The sequence below is a fragment of the Topomyia yanbarensis genome, chromosome 2 (assembly GCF_030247195.1).
Source record: "Topomyia yanbarensis strain Yona2022 chromosome 2, ASM3024719v1, whole genome shotgun sequence".
In the NCBI taxonomy this organism is placed as follows: Eukaryota; Metazoa; Arthropoda; class Insecta; order Diptera; family Culicidae; genus Topomyia; species Topomyia yanbarensis.
Window position 1 is genome coordinate 129,437,255 of NC_080671.1, and position 17,411 is coordinate 129,454,665.

The 17,411-nt window shown below is 44.7% G+C and overlaps 1 protein-coding gene across 1 annotated transcript in view; it reads right to left on the minus strand.

The window, feature by feature from the left end:
* The window catches only part of LOC131681284 (guanine nucleotide-binding protein subunit gamma-e), a 147,241-nt gene that overhangs the window by 47,502 nt on the left and 82,328 nt on the right, over positions 1-17,411 (minus strand). The window lies entirely within an intron of this gene.

A 17,411-nucleotide genomic window follows, 5' to 3' on the forward strand; every position in this document is an offset into this window, starting at 1 on the left:
CGACAGGTTTTTGTTCAAATTTTGTAAAAAAATCGAATTTTTTGAAACCGCACAACTAGAAGACTTCAGGCTTATGACAAATTTATGAAATTGAATCTGGGATCGGCTTAGCAAGCAAAAGCACTATGCAGAATCTTATATTTTCCCTAAGGAGAAAAAATTAGGTGTCACCTGCTCAATTTCCAATATTTGGCAATGGAAATTTTAGTAGCCACTGCAATTTTTTGTTGAAACATCCCTTTTTTACGGAATTAACCTTACGGTGACCCCCCTCCCCCTTAAGACCGCTTTCATAGCTTCAACAAAAATAAATAATCCACGTGTATACTTGCACATAGTGTCATTAATGCGTGTCTTTCCGCTAGCCTAGGTAAACATCTAAACACTGACCGACGGCAATGGCTACCGACCGAATAATTACTCAACCAGAGTACTTGATGCGACTGATGTAAGTATTTGAGGGGCAATACATCATATCTCACAATTTGCCATATTTTTGTCTTTACGCAAATTAGTTGCTGCGTATGTATTTAACCGTTTCAAAATGGATTGAAAGCTTTTAATAAAAAAAATAACAGAGACCATAGACAGTTTCAAAATGTATTAATAGCAGTTTTAATAAACAATATATTTTGCCAATTCATTGTCATTTCGACAATTCATTTCCCTTTCCCTTGTTTCGAAAACGACTTTTGTTTCTGTTAGTTCACGCTCGACGACATGCCATTGTAATAGGCCATTTTTCAGCACTCCCAAAAGCTGGAACACCCAACATACACTAGATTGAAGACAACGGTGTCACTTTTTTCCATTGCTTTTGTAACATGACAACTAACATCTCTCTTCTATCTACAGCGGGAGGTAAAGAAAAAACTGGCTTTGGTTTCATTTTGGTGGCACAAAAGCCTCCTCCCAATCACTCAACTGCTCCCTCAATCCTCCGGTGTCATTACTGTCCGAAAAAATGCTGCGTCATTCAAGACAACAAGTTCTCCGTCTCCTGACCCAGCTGTATTTGATGTGGTACGCATTTTATCTTATATTCAAGAACAAAAATCCCCATAAAGATTAATATTATTACTAAAATAAGACGTTTAAATAAGTTTATTTTTCTTGGCGCAAAATAATGTGGAACACTAAGTTGTTGTGAGCTACCACGCACTTCCATCGTAATGAACATTTATGGAGAAGCCTGGTTCATTTTAAAATCTACCACATTCGTCAATTATTATTAAATGCTTCTTCCAAACTTGTGCCTGCCGCCGTTATTCGTTTTATTCTTATATCTGAACCAATTAAATACCCATCCGAATAAAACGTAAATGTATTTGAGTCGCACAACGCCAACCCGATAACCGAAAGAGTCGATTTCTTTTTCCGTATAGGCCAAAGAACAACATACTGCTAGATTGATCCCTTTGTATTATTATCCGCTAACCTTTCAACTTTGCCCGACCATGTCATGCTGTTGCTTTCGATCGATTTTGTTTTATTCAAATTCTCCGATCCGGGCGGCTGTGATGGAGGTTTTTGATATCCCCATCCCAGTGGCTTTATCTCTTATGCCTTCCTGAACATGAATAAAACCATGAAGCAATTTTCTTCCCACTGTGGTGACGTTGATTGTTGCTGATGTTTTCGATGGATTAACGTGACAGTAAATGGTTTAGCGCGTAGCAATCACGTGCGTACATAGGCTTGCCGTATAGACACTTTCCGGACGCTAATCGAGTTATGTCGTTATCTATACATTCCCGGCGCGCTGCTGGCGACATTATTTTGTGGCACCATTTTTTTGTACTTTCATTCTAGTCAATGGTCCGAATGAAATGTGCAGCCGGTTCTATTCGCTCAGTCAGTCACGTGCGGTCCGTAATCACCAGACAGTCCGGGACGCAAAACTATCTAAAATTGAATTAGTTTATCATTGTAGTGTAATTTATCGCAGTTGTACGATAATTTGTAACGAACCAAGTTGAGTTGGACAAACGAACTGGAAGATATCTTCTCTTGTAACCAGTTATAATCTGTTCGGAAAGATTTCAGGTTCTGAGTCTGATTTGCTTGCAGGATGTCCAGATTAACTATAACACAAAAGCAACCACAGTATCTGCACATAAATCTTGCTATGCTATGATCAATGTAAATGTTTCCCTGTTGACGCATCGTAGTAAAATCTTTGTTTGAGGCCTTTCCGGTGCATGCCCCTCCACCCGTTTTTACGAGTTCAGTTTATTGCCATAGAAGCAGAAACAGTCTACATATTTCTATACGACATATAGTTAAGTGTTGTTTTATCTAGGCATAAAATTTTCCGAAGCATTTACCCCGAAGTTTTCATATGTCTCACGACTCATGAGACCAACCTTGACCAAGTAATACAGGTTAGCTAACTAAAACATCATTGGGGCGCCAATTTGAGTGCGGTCGGTTAACTCTAATCAACGGCTTATATATATATATATATATATATATATATATATATATATATATATATATATATATATATATATATATATATATATATATATATATATATATATATATATATATATATATATATATATATATATATATATATATATATATATATATATATATATATATATATATATATATATATATATATATATATATATATATATAAATATATATATATATATATATATATATATATATATATATATATATATATATATATATATATATATATATATATATTTCTTATTTATAACTGATATCTATGCTTGAAAACGTTAAAATCATACACTGAAGAAGCTTCGTTAAATCTGCGGCAACATCTTTCCAGTGGATTATTTTGTCCATATGAAGTACAGTGTCTAGGGATCTACAACAGAGTGGGGTTACGAAGAACACGAGGAGGCGCATACAAATTAACGCTCGAAAACAAGAACTCTTTGCAAGAAGATACGGCGAGTCGCCAGAGTCTGCAGACCGAGTAGCATACAACTATCGGCATAAGGAGGCAACATAACTGGATCATTCCATGGAAGTTTCCTGAGGGCGAATCGCACAAAACATTTTTGTATACGTTCTAGTCGATCAATTTGAACGGCATGGTACGGTGTCCACACTTGCACAGCATACTCCAGAACACTTCTGATCAGGGCACAGTAAAGTGCTTTTAGTGCGTAGCAATCATCGAAGTCCGCCGTGTTCCACTTTAAGAAGCCCAGCATTCCGAAAGCCTTAGCTGTTGTTGCGGTGATATGGTCGGAAAAGCTCAACTTCCTATCGAAGAGCACTCCCAAGTCACGAATCGAGTCGACGCTTTCTATTGTTCTTCCTTTTAGGCTGTATTCATAACGTCCTGAAGTAAGCAAGCGTCCGAAACTGATTACTTTGCATTTATTAACGTTGACTTCCATTCCGTTAAGCGTGCACCATTCTTGAATAGTACAGATATCTTCTTGAAGCACTACGGCGTCAAGTGCAGAAGCGATAGTTCGGAAGATTTTGAGATCGTCCGCGTACAGCAATTTCCCAGACTTGATCCGACTACAGATATCGTTAATAAACAGAATAAAAATAAGCGGGCCCAGATGACTGCCTTGCGGGACACCTGTGGGTGTTCTGAATGTGCTTGAACGCGTGTTTTTTATACTCACGAATACCGAGCGATCGGAAAGATACGACTGCAACCAGTTTTTCAGCAAGGTGGGAAATCCCAAACGCTTTAATTTCAAGATTGCGATGTTGTGGGGTACTTTGTCGAAAGCTTTTGAGAAATCGACGTAAATTGCGACCACCTGATGACGCTTCTCGACGGCGGGAAACAACTTAGAAGTGTAAGCTATCAGGTTAGGAGTTGTTGATCGTTTTGTGACAAACTCGTGTTGATATTCCGAGATAATGTGGGGTGCTGCTGCATACTTGACGTTGTAGACCAGCTTTTCGAGAACTTTAGAGAGATAGTTTAATAATGAGATCCTTCTGTAATTTTCGACGTTGTGAATATTTCCAGCCTTATGGATGGGAACGATAGCAGCTTCTTTCCAGGCGATAGGAAACATGCCTTCAGCGAGAGAGCGATTGAAAATGATACACACTGGAAGAGACAGCGTGTGGGCGCAACTTTTTATAAATTGGGGCGAGAGATGATCGGGGCCAGGCCCTTTCGATGAATCAACAGCAGCCAGAGCCTTAAGACGTCAGCTCGACTTATAGTGGGACGGGGGAGATTTATGTTGTACGATGGTAATGTTTCCAAATACTCTTCCGAAGGGACGGTATAGTCGCTTCTAAACACTCCGCGAAAGAAATCAGCAAACAAATTTACGGTATCAGCTGGAGATTGCGCGCTTACGTTTCCAAGGAAAACGTCAGTGGGAGTACTACCAGATCGTTTTCTGCTGCTAACGAATTTCAAAAATGTTGCAGGGTGATCGCGAAGGCTATTTTGCACATGATTCAAATACTCACGAAAAGCGGAATTCCGGGACGTTTCGTATTGCAGTTCTATCCATCGAAGAGTAACTTTGTTTTCGTCTGATTTATGGCGGAAATAACGCTTGCGTTGTTTTTCGCACGGCATTACACAAACGGCGAATCTCAGCGTTCCACCATGGAAATTTTAAATCCACCCTCCTGTTGACTCGTTTCAGTGGAACCTTTAGACGGAGTATGTCATATACTTTGCCATAAAACAGCGCGACTGCTTCGTCAAGCTCATTACAACACATTAAGTAAGGGGGGTGGGCGTGGCGTAGTTGGTAAATCGATTGCCTTGTACGCAGCGCACCTGGGTTCGAGTCCCGACCCCGCACATAGGGTTAGAAATTTTTCACAAGAGATTTTTCTAACCCGAAGAGGCGAATGACCTTTAGGTTAAAACCTCTATAATCGAAATAAAAAAAAACACATTAAGTCGGTCCAGTCGACAGTGGCAATCAGTGCAGAGATTTCGTCAAAGTTGCAACGGTTAAAGTCAAAATCAAGCTCGTCAATCGAATGAAATGAATCATCTCCAGTGTTGGTACGTACATCTAGCCGCGGGACAAACGGTTTGTGGTGATGGTCGACTTTGAGAATAGCAGTTGGAGGTTCAAGCAGCTCTACGATATCCGTGTTGTTTACGAATGCTAGATCGAGGATCCTCCCGTTCACATTCGTCAATAAGCAGATCTGGTACAGACCGCCTGCAACCATAGACTCCGTTACAGCTATTTCTTGTTCCGAAGAGGCATTAATAGGTAGGTAACATTTTAGATCATTATCGAGCGACCACTGAAGGCGTGGAAGATTGTAGTCTCCAAAGACGAGAATAGTGTCGGTGCTGCCAGCATTGTCTAGAATTGTTTGAACAGCATTAGCGTGCGCGTGATACATATCCGGATCACTATTTCGCCTGAGATAAACACAACTAATATATACAGATTGATTCGGGAGGGCGATACGCACGGCGATTTGCTCCAGGCGTTCAATTCCAGGCAAGCCTAGCTGCGAGCCTACGAGGTTGTTCTTTACCGCTATTAGGACGCCACCGCCTCGACACAGATGACTGGTTGTTGAGTTGCGGTCGCAGCGATATATTACGTAGTTCGACGAGAGCTCAGTGTTTAATATGTCTTCGCGCAGCCAGGTTTCCGTAAGGACAATGACGTCGTAGTCACTAGAAGAAAGCGCTAGTTGGAATTCTTGTGTTTTCGTTCTCATTCCTCGCACGTTCTGGTAGTAAACGGAAAGAAACTGCTCGGAATGTGCGGCAACTTCGGGAACAGGCAATATAAGATGTGAAACAGGCGATGTAACTAGTTGGGAGGCTGGTGAAGAGCAGTGGAAGCAGTCATTGTTGCTGAGTCGGGCGCATTCGGTTTCCAAAAAACCTTTCTGGAATCCGACTTCTCTTCAAACTCACGATAAGCAATGCCAACTGGCCATGTGGACGCTGTCATAGCCTTTTCTTTGAGATCCTTTTTATCTTCACGATTCACAGCGATGGATGGTGTCAATAAACCGGCGGCATCAGTACCACGTAGCAGCTTAGAAGGATTGGAGCCTGTATCGTCGTTGTCTCTCTTTCTTTTAGCAGCATTAAAAGAAAATTGTCGCGGTCCAGGAATCGGCAGTTTTGGTACCGCGCCGATCAACGTTTTGAAGTTCGTCTGAATTTCAACCTTTAATTCCTCCAGTATGTCGGTGCGAATTGAATTTTTAAGCTCCTCGATCACCATTTGGTTTGCGGACTCAACGGACACTAATGCGTTACGAAAACGTGCTTTGTCCATGACATTTTTGCAGGTGTTACACATCCAAAATAAGTCAGATTTGTTAACAACAGCGGCAAATAATTCGTCGTTTAGTCCGCAGCATCTTGCGCGAAATGACGAAGAGCAAAAACCGCCACATTTTACAGCATTACGACCATCGTAAAATTTATCAGTGCAACTCTCACAAAATCCAGGCATTTTACGATATGCGGTAGAGTAAGGGTTACTAGTTGAAATGCTCAGTAACAGATGGCGCCACTTACACTCTACAAGATGATGACAGGTATGTTTTTGGGTACGAAATTCACTTAGGTTTAAGATCAAAGGAGCGCAAGAAAGAACTAACCAGAACAACTACGAATTACTTCTCACCTTTGGGTTCATCCATAAGTGACGTAGCATTATATGGGGGAGGGGGAGTTTTGTATTTTGTGATGATGTGTGACGACAGGGGGGTAGGGGGTCATGTCATGCTACGTAGCTGTTTTAAAGGGGAATAATTAACATCGTTTTTATTTTTTTTTTAAATTTTGTGGCGCCAAAGGGGGGGGAGCATTACCGTCAAGCTACGAAATTACCAGGGGGGTATTTAGAGATTTGTGACGAAATGCTACGATGGGGGAGGAGGGTGTTAAAAATCACTCAAAAATGCTACGTCATTTATAGATCGCCTCTTTCTCGTTCTGGCACCTGGATGTATATGTTCTTTCGGTTGGCAGAAATAAAACACAGCAGCGGCGATGATGTTTATTTCTGCTGGGCGATGAATTAACAAATTGATGGGCGATATTTGGTCGTGTGTTATGTTGATATTTTGTTCATTTTGTTCGGGATGGTGGTAAGTGAACACGGAGGTTGGATAACAAGTTTGAACGGTTTTGCAGGATATCGTGTGGAAAAGCTAAGGCGGACTGGATTGCCGGACTACTGGCTGACAAATTGGACCTGCTCGTACCTTGCGAACCGTAGCGCCTCGGTGCGCGACTTGGAACTACACTATCGGATCCCTGCCACATTACATCGGGTGTTCCTCAAGGAAGTCATCTTGGACCTCTTCTTTTTGTACTCTTCGTGAATAACCTGTGCAGTGAATTGTCGTCGACTGAAGCCATGTATGCAGATGATTTGAAAATGTACTGCGTTATAAAAACTATGGTTGACTGTTGCGCTTTGCAAGTGGACCTCGAAAGGGTTACGGATTGGTGTGACAGAAACGCCATGAGTTTGAACATTCAGAAATGCAGCATAATCACTTTCACACGAGTACAATGGCCCATTGTTTTCGAATACTTGATGTGTTCGGCTCCTGTCCGCATCCGTCAAGGATCTAGGTATAACTCTCGACTGTAGACTACGGTTTACCACACATGTATCTTCCGTCATAGCTAAATCCTACGCTGTTCTTGGACTCATCAAGCGCAACATTCGTAATTTCACTGATGTTTACTGTCTAAAATCTCTATACATCGCACAAGTATGCAGTATTCTGGAATATGGAGTTACCGTTCGGGCCCCGTATCATACCGTCCACATTAATCGTCTTGAACGGGTACAGAAGAACTTTGTCAGGTTTGCCCTTCGTCAGCTGCCCTGACAAAATCGATTACAACTACCTCCATACGAAGATCGCTGCGCTCTCATCAATCACCCTACGCTGGCGAATCTTTCTGCAACGACTCTTCTTCACCTTCGACTTGCTTACAGACAACATAGATTCTCCTGCGCTCTTAGCAAAGCTTCACTTCAACGTTCCAGGAAGATCTTTCCGGAGAAATGATTTTTTTTCGGCGCTATACGGCCAGAATAATCCTCTGGATGTTTCATGCCAGCTCTTCAACAACATTTATCCACTTTTTGATTTTAGTATAAGTAAAGTGTCTTTAAAATTAAAATTACATAGTTAGTTTATAGTTATAGTTTTTTAGTCTGTGCGATCTAATATTTTTATCGAAGGCAATACAAAATCAATCAATCAATCATAAATGTATCATTCACATAATTGAAACAGCTAAAGCTACTTTGAATTTGAATTGCCAACCTATTGGAATCAACAATAAATGTAATTGATCTAACAAAATATAAGCAATGAAATTGAGAAATTTGAGTGTTGACTGGCTGACAGCATAATTTTTTTAACTAGAAAATTAGTTGTTTCTGCCAACTTCTGTGTTGTTGCTAAAACATAAATGACGGGTTAGAAAAATCAACAAATAATAGCTGTACCAAATATTAACTAATCGATTTCAGAAATAGTTTAGTTGTTATACGATCGAGAGCGTTTCCGTGTACTAATGCTGATAAAGCTGATTAAATATTGTATTTTTAGTTCCAAATGTTCCAGTTTCGACACGTAGCTCGTCAGGTTCGTGGCTGGCGAGCCATCGTATATACATAGGTGCACTTAACTCCGCTAGCGAATGACGGATCTCAACAGTAGCATGTCTGTAATAACATACGTACCTGGAACTATTGAGAACCAGAGCTACAGGTCCAAAGCCCTGGTAAAGGAGGATGGTTGTGATGATCTGGACCGCGGTCACCACGTAAAGCAAAATAGGTCATAACCCCAATTCCAAGGCGTGAAGCGACCCGTACCGAGGGATGAGTGATCGAGGAGGTGAAAAAGATGCTCGATCGTTAACGGAGCCTGTGGGGTGCCTGGGCAAACCCCACAGTAAGCGTCCCAAATCCCCAATCCCCGACTATGTACGGGGAACGTGCCATTTGAGCCAATATATTCTGATTCCTGAAGCGTCCCTTACCACGTTACTGCGGAGCTCTGACGTGGCGGACCTTTCTTTCTCGCGCAACTCGTGGGAATCAATATGAGTGAAGTGTACAAAAACAAAAACCAAAAAACGGAGGTGCCGAACCCCTTTGCAAGAGGTGGTTTGACGAGGTCTCCCCCCAGTGGGGAGAGTAGTGGAGCGACGAATGCTGTATCCGACAGCACCAATAACCCCCCCCCACAGCAGTGGTAGAAAATAGCCCTGCCAACGCGCTGGACGGGCCACTATCCGCGATGCGCAAAGTGGTGGAGCAGCTCGATGCAATAATTGAGTTCACTGGCGCGAAACAAAATATTAGCAAGGAGCTGAAACAGAGCCTGCTGATGCTCCGTAAAGCTGTTCGTGTCGCAAGACAGGAACAGCAGGCTTACGCCAAGAGGGTGTAATGTCGGGAGAAGTCCGACAGAGGAACCCAAACAGCGGTCTCCAAGAGGGAGGGAAGAGAGAAGGCCGACATAGGTACCCAGACAGGGGCCTTCCCCTTCCCCTTCTATGGAGCAGCCAAGTCGCTCGAAGCGGCGGCTGAGTTCCCCTCGAAGGGCAAGGGCAAGCGCAAGACGGTGTCGAACGCGAAGCGCCCTAGGAAGCCACCAGGCGAGGGTGCAAAAACCAACACCACACGGCGTGCAACCGTCAAGGCCAAACGCCGTTTGGTCGAGGTAAACGGGGGCGAGAATGACCCCGCTGGGCAGAGTGAAGGTACCAGCAACTCGGCGCAACCGGGGCAGGGGGCGTAAACCCCTGGGCACTGGTTACCAAGAAGAAGCCAGCACCGACACCGGCAGTACCGCGGCCCGCGAAGAAGGCCAAGGACAGAGGCGAGGCCTTGTGGTTAAAAACCGACAAGGACAAATATGCCGACGTCCTAAAGTCGATGAGGGTGGCCGAAATCCTCTCAGCCTCGGGCAAGACGTGCGCAGTGTGAAGCGCACCAACACAGGCGAAATGCCTCTGGTGCTGAAGCGAGGCGCACAATCTAGTGCAGTGTATAAGGCCTTGGCCCAAGAGGTCCTGGGTAAAGGCGCCCAGGTCAGGTCGTTAGGGACGGAAATGACTCTCCAATGCAAGCATCTGGACGAGTTCACGACCGCACGGCCATAAATCTTACGAATTTAAGGGCACAGACAGGAGCAAACTATGTCGTCGCTGCAGCGAGGAGGGGCATAAGGAGCGGGGCTGCACTAAGGCGCACAAGTGCCTTATCTGCACCGCTAAGAAGCAAGCCCGTAATCATGCTATGAGCGGATATTCGTGTCCCTTCGGTGAGGCAAATAAGAAGAAGCCGTGAACGTCACACAGCTAAATCTTAACCATTGTGCAGCAGCCCAACAACTGCTGTGGCAGTCGGTCTCGGAGTCGAGGACAGATGTCGCCCTCCTATCAGACCCGTACAACATCCCTGCCGGCAACGGCAATTGGGTGTCGGACGGGCCTGGAATGGTGGCAATCTGTAGAACGGGACGGTTCCTGGTTCAAGAGGTAATACACTCCTCCGCCGAGGGTGTTGCGATTGCCAAGATCAATGGTGTGTTCTATTGTAGCTGCTACGCTCCACCAAGGTGGCCCATAGAACAGTTCAACCAGATGATCGACAGGCTCTCGTCAGACCTAGTTTGCCGGAAACCAGTAGTTATGGCGGGAGACTTCAACGCTTGGGCAATGGAGTGGGGCAGCCGCTGTACAAATAGCAGGGGCCAAGCGCTAATGGAGGCACTTGCGAAACTCGATACTGTGCTAGCTAACAATGGAGCCGCTAGCACATTCCGTAGAAACTGGGTGGAGGCATGGATTGACGTAATATTTGCCAGCCCGAGTCTGGTTCCAGGCATGGAATGGAGGGTAGACGAAGGCTACACCCATAGCGATCATTTAGCAATCCGCTTTAGGATCAACTATGGTGTGCAGCATCCGAAGGCGGGAGATCTCTGTCAGGTACGCGGGTGGAAGTCCAATCACTTCGACAGCGAAGCTTTCACATCGGCCCTGGGACTGGAGGCCAACACCGACAGTCTAAGCGGGGATGCGCTGGTAGCTGTTCTATCACGCGCGTGCGACGCCACTATGCCGAGAAAAACCCTGCCAAGAAACGGCAGATGCCCGGTATACTGGTGGAGTGCCGAGATTGCAGCTTTACGATCAGCCTGCCTCAGAGCTAGACGTAGGATGCAGAGCCCGGACCGAGGATGCAAGAGAGAACCGCCGTGAAGTGTTTCGAGCTGCGAAATTGGCCCTTAACAAGGCCATTAAAAGCAGCAAGAGAGCGTGTTTCGACAACATGTGCGAGAGTGCCAACGCGAATCCGTAGGGTGACGCCTACAGAATCGTGATGGCCAAGACCAAAGAGGGCTCTTCACCCCCAGAACGGTGTCCGGACCGGTTGGCGACGATTATCGAAGTACTCTTCCCGTCTCGAGCCACAAGCCCCTGGCCACCTGCACTACGAGACAGTGCGGGTACGGCCGAAATGGTGGCTCCGGTGACGAATGAAGAACTGCTCGCAGTGGCTAAATCCCTAGCAATGAACAAATCTCCAGGGCCGGATGGAGTTCCAAACAGCGCTCTCAAGGCAGCGATCATAGCGAACCCGAACATGTTCAGTCTAGCTATGCAGAGATGCCTTCATGAATGCCGTTTCCTCGATAGATGGAAAAGGCAGAAATTGGTGCTGTTGCCGAAGCCCGGGAAGCCGCCAGGCGACCCATCGGCGTACCCATCTGTCTGAGCGACACGACTGGCAAACTGCTTGAGAGGATCATCCTCAACAGGTCAACCCCGTACGCAGAAGGTACGGACGGCCTGTCAAGCAACCAGTTTGGCTTTCGGAAGGGTAAGTCCACAGTGGACGCTCTCAACTCAGTGATAAAGACTGCCAAGATAGCGATCCAACGAAAAAGGCGAGGCATTCGATACTGTGCGTTAGTGACACTGCACGTGAAGAACGCATTCAACAGCGCAAGCTGGGATGCCATCGCGCTCTCGTTACACCGGCTTAGCCTACCTGTGGGTCTATACCGGATCCTGGAAAGCTACTTCCAGAACCGCGTACTGCTATACGAGACCGATGCCGGTCAGAAAAGGGATCCGATCACCGCTGGAGTTCCGCAGGGCTCGATCCTAGCCCCGGTGCTATGGAACCTCATGTATGACGGGGTTCTAAGACTCAAGTTCCCTCGTGGGGTCAAGATCTTCGGCTTTGCCGACGACGTAACCTTGAAGGTCTACGGGGAGTCAATCCCTGAGGTAGAACTAACTGCAGAACACGCGATCAACACGGTGGAGGAATGGATGAGCGCGAGATGCCTGGAGCTCGCTCAGCATAAGACAGAGGTAGTTATCGTCAACAACCGCAAGTCGGCACAACATGCAGTTATCCATGTGGGAGAAGTCGTGATCACCTCACAGCGGAGTATGACGTCTCTCGGAGTCATTATAGATGACAAGCTGACCTTCGGCAGCCATGTCGACTATACATGCAAGAGAGCGTCGACTGCTGTTGCGGCTCTATCGAGGATGATGTCCAACAGCTCAAAGGTGTGCGCCAGTAGACGTAGGTTACTGGCAGGCGTTGCCGTATCCATCCTCAGGTACGGCGGCCCGTCATGGTCAAGAGCACTGAGAGTAACTAGTTACCTACAGAAACTGGAGAGCACCTACCGCGTGATGTGCCTCAGAGTGATATCTGCCTACCGCACGGTATCACACGATGCATCCTGCGTGATAGCGAGCATGACGCCAGTCGGGCTGGTCATTCGGGAAGATGAGGAGTGCTTCGAGCTACGTGGAAATAGAGGAGCCCGCGAAGGACCAGGGTGACCTCGGTCGCCAGATAGCAGCGTGAGTGGGACAACTCCTCGAAAGGTAGGTGGACCCACCGGCTGATACCTAACATATCGAGCTGGGTGGGAAGACCCCATGGGGAAGTTCACTTCCATCTGACACAATTCCTGTCAGGCCATGGCTGCTTCCGACAGTACCTCCACAGGTTCGGGCACGTGGAGGTCCCCGCCTGCTCTGACTGCCCAGGTGTAGACGAAACTGCCGAACACATACTGTTCGTATGCCCTCGTTTCGACGTCGAAAGAAGAGCAATGCTTGACGTCTGTGGCTGGGACACAACCCCTGATACCCTTATTCAGCGGATGTGTCAAGCGATGGAGAAGTGGAACGCAGTCTCGGCTGCTATCACCCAGATTGCCTGCGGGCTACAGGTAATTTGGCGAACCGAGCAACAGACGACGGGCACGACTAACTAGTGATTGGTTAGTTGGAGCGGAAAGGGCCGAGCGCAAAAAGTGAGTGAATGGTCTGTCCATGCTGAGGCAGGTTTGGCACAGCGTAAGAGTTAAACCCAGCCACCCCGAAGCAAGGCAGAAGAGCGAGTGTATAGGCGTATATGTGGACTGCCTCATGCCAAGATGGGAGGGTCGTAGCGTAGTATGTTGGGACTTAGCTATCGATGCCTAATGGCGTGGCAGAGGAGTGAAAGGGTGAGCACAAAAGTCAGCCTCACATGGTATGGTAAAGGCTAGCACAAAAGTAAGCCTAGCAAGGAATGAGAAAGGTGAGCACAAAAGTCAGCCTCATGTGGAGTGTTAAAGAATGAATCAAGGTGCGATAGAGAGAGCACCCAAGTAAGCCTCATACAGGACGTATGAACACGTGAGCGAGAGTGAATGAGTACATCAAGTATAGCCATCCCCCCAGAAGTGATACCGAGAGGTAGTCCCTGGGAGGAACGATGGTGGAGCCCAATGGAGTTTAGTCGGTATTAATGGCAGCGTCACCATTCGAGCCCGACTCGCCCCCAGTACACCCCGTGTGGTAACTTGGACACCTACTGGACTAGTACGTAAACGTCTTCTCCATTGTAAAAAATATATACATAGGTGCAAAGTGTACTAAGAATGTAATAGACATTATAACAATTATTTTGAACATAACCAGTCATCGTAGGTAGGAGACATGAGAAAGGCACAATTGCGCTACTCTATCCGAAAATTGTCAATACGATGACCTAGTCTTTCTGTTAGCTACGGATAAGGAAAATTTGTAAATCAAATATCCAACTTCACACTTATACTTTTGACGCCATTTTAAAACAAGACAATCCAAAAGCTATAAACACATAGGCCACTCCAATTAAAACAATTACCATTGCCAATATGGGTAACAAGAATTCATGCTAGCTCAGAACGATAAAGAAGGTTTCGCACAAAATTTCTAAAATTACAATATATCTCATCCTTTGCTATCCTTCTAATCTCACTCGTCTCGCCAATTAAAATACTATTCCAAAATGCCACACTTCGAATCGGTTCTGATAATGAAATCGTTCCCTTCTTCATTTATTTTCAGCAAACAAAAAAAGTCAAATCTCATCCCGTGCTGCTTCATTTACAAAGAGTCCCGAATAAACATCCAGAACTGCTATTCGTTCGGTCAACACCCGATCCGGCACCCACCGAAGGAAAGCTAGCCCAGATGTCAGCGATGCGATAAGCCAGAAAAGTTGTCCCGCGTTCCATACAACCCCTTATTCGACCATTTCAATCCAGCACCAGTCATCATTGTTTCGAGTGACTGGATAAACGTGTTGGAATCATCGGATAGACCCAAATCTACGCCTAACACGGTCGTGCCTTTCCCGGATGGAGGGGGATCTGCCAAGTTATCCGATTCATAGACAGGATCAACTCTTGTTGGCTGTCAGATTGATGTCGCTACGCTTTTGTCTTTATCTAATTTAAAGTCATTGTTTGCCGGGAGTGGAACGAAACCGACAACCAGGTTGTAGTGTGATTGAGCTCGTTACAGGAAATATTGTGTGCATCTGGATGTGTGACAATGGCGATTTAACAAATACTAAAACAAGGAAGTAGCTAGAGGGTGATCTCTCTCCAATTCCATTACCTGAACCACAAACCACAAATTGGTTGCCGCTATTTAGGTTGGTGTTCGACCATTAGGCCGAAGAACATTCGGCCAAATGGACAGTAGTACGAACGGGCATTAAACCAAATGCCAAGAAGCCGAATGTTTAACAGGGAGAAAGACCAAAGTTTATTCTCTGAGGTTTTCGGAACTTCTTGCTTTGAGTTAAATTTTCAATTGGCTATTGCAAATTTTGTTCTCACAACTAGTATTAGGAATCAGACTAGATTGACCATATTGACGCGTTCCCCTTGTTACTCGGAGACTTAAATTTTTCCCTGTTGTCTCATCATTTCCCTGACAGAAAGGGAAACAAGGTTTGCTAGTAGTTTGCAAACGTGGAACTTTAAATTAAATTATTGTGAATCCGCAAGACATTTTTTTCCATATGATGCGGAACTATTAGTTGGTTGGGGTTGGTTTAATCAACGAATCACTAAAAAGGGTTAAGCACCCTGATTGAAAAATGCTATATCCATCCGCACTTTTATTGCATCAATGCACATCTGATTGTCAAACACTCATCCCACGTTTAATATTTTCAATGGACCGCTTCATCAGGCACATCCCCACCCAACCATGCAAAATATAGCCCAATCAAATCACTCTAATGCAATGCAAATTCCATTGGAAATGCAATCAAAAAATGTACAATCCAGAATTGAACCACTTTCATCGACCACTTTGGCTTCAATAATAATAATAATAATAATAATGCTACTACTACTAACCCTAACAAGCTGACACCGAACTATTTCTGCTCATCACTTTCGGTAACTCTATCACCAGCCACCGAGTGTCGTTGCCGACGGAACGAGCCAGGACAAAAATATCAAAATGCCAAACCAAACCACACGAAGCGGCGGGAAAAAAGCAAGGACCATCAACGGGGGAGGAAAAAAGGTAAATCATTTCTGGCGTCGACATATCCGCTGCGCTGCTGTTTCCAACCGATCGCCTCCCTGATACTGATGAGGGGGTAACCCACAGCTATCGGGTGGAATCGGATGCGATGTCAACTAGTCGCAAGAACATAGACAGCCATTTCCATCCCATCTATTTACGCTGGGGCCGCAAAATGGAAGTGACAGGTAGAATGGAGTTGCAAAAAAAAGTGGGAACGTGACAACAAGAGAAAAACATGATGATTTGATTAAGGGTACTGCGATGCTTTTGAAGGCTTCGAAAAAAAGAATTGAGTTCTACAAGATGACGACACGAATGAACTCATGATGAATGAAGTTCATGTTTGACAATTCTCGGTGGTTTGTTTACTTTGTCAGTTGCGTGAGTACGAGTGCAACGGGTGCTCATCTGTTGCATTCGAACTCACGTAACTCCCATGTAAACAAACCACCGAGAATTGTCAAACGAAGTTCATCCGGCTCATTTTGTGGGGTTATGTCGGTTGGTGTAAAACCTAATGAACTGCACTTCAAGGAGGTGGAACACATTCTCATGGATTTTATTGTTTATTATTGGTTAAGTTATGTCACAATTTCATTCTAAATTTATCGTGTACTACAAAGTTGTACGAATGGCCGATACGGATTTTTAGGCGGAGAAGTTATTAGTTGTAAGCGTAGAAGTTTTTACCTCACACAAGGGCTAGAGCCAAAGGCCTCGGGTTTTTTGAGAGCTTACTTCTCTACATAAGTCCACAAGTTTGTGTTTCGACTCCACAGAACCATGGCTTGACTACTGCAACAGACTGACGCTGGTCCACATTGGAAACACTACTTGTGAACAGGCTAAACAACTAATAATTTATATGAGTGTTTATATGTCTCGTAAAAGAAGAAGTTCTTTGCTGACGAGACATATTCAAAACCTTGCTATTCACCAGCAAGCCAATGCAATATGCAATTTTCTTCCCTAAGGAACTTTGACATAAATGTAGTTTTGAATTTCATTTAAAAATTAATCATAAATGATTTGTGAAGTTAACAGCAATATCAGGTTACAATATGATGATATTGGAAATCAAGAGGTTCATAATTTTCTTCCTTCATGCAGCAATCACTTCCGTTTTACAGAATAAACAAAACAGATTTTTGTGCTATCTTGTTGGAAATGCGCACAACAATTTTGTAACTATGTCCCTGGAATGTACAATTAATAAAAATAACGGAAAAAAGAGTTTTTGTGTAAGCAGTAATTATCCGCGCCATGATTGGTCAGTTGATTCGGCCAAGCAGCGAGCGTTATTAGGATTGCCCCTTTATCATCCCATACTGCGACACACGTATAAAAACGGGATATAAGACAAATTTGTCAGTTTACGTCTTAAGTCGTAGCAGTTACTGCATTTCATGCATCTTTCATTCTTCTGCGACAACACATCCCATGACTGCCACCAGTAACTGATAGTATTTATTTCAAATGATGCACTGGTATGTCAGTTTCATGCATACACAAAGAATACAATAATCACACAGCCTCGCTTAGGTTGACTGTCCGT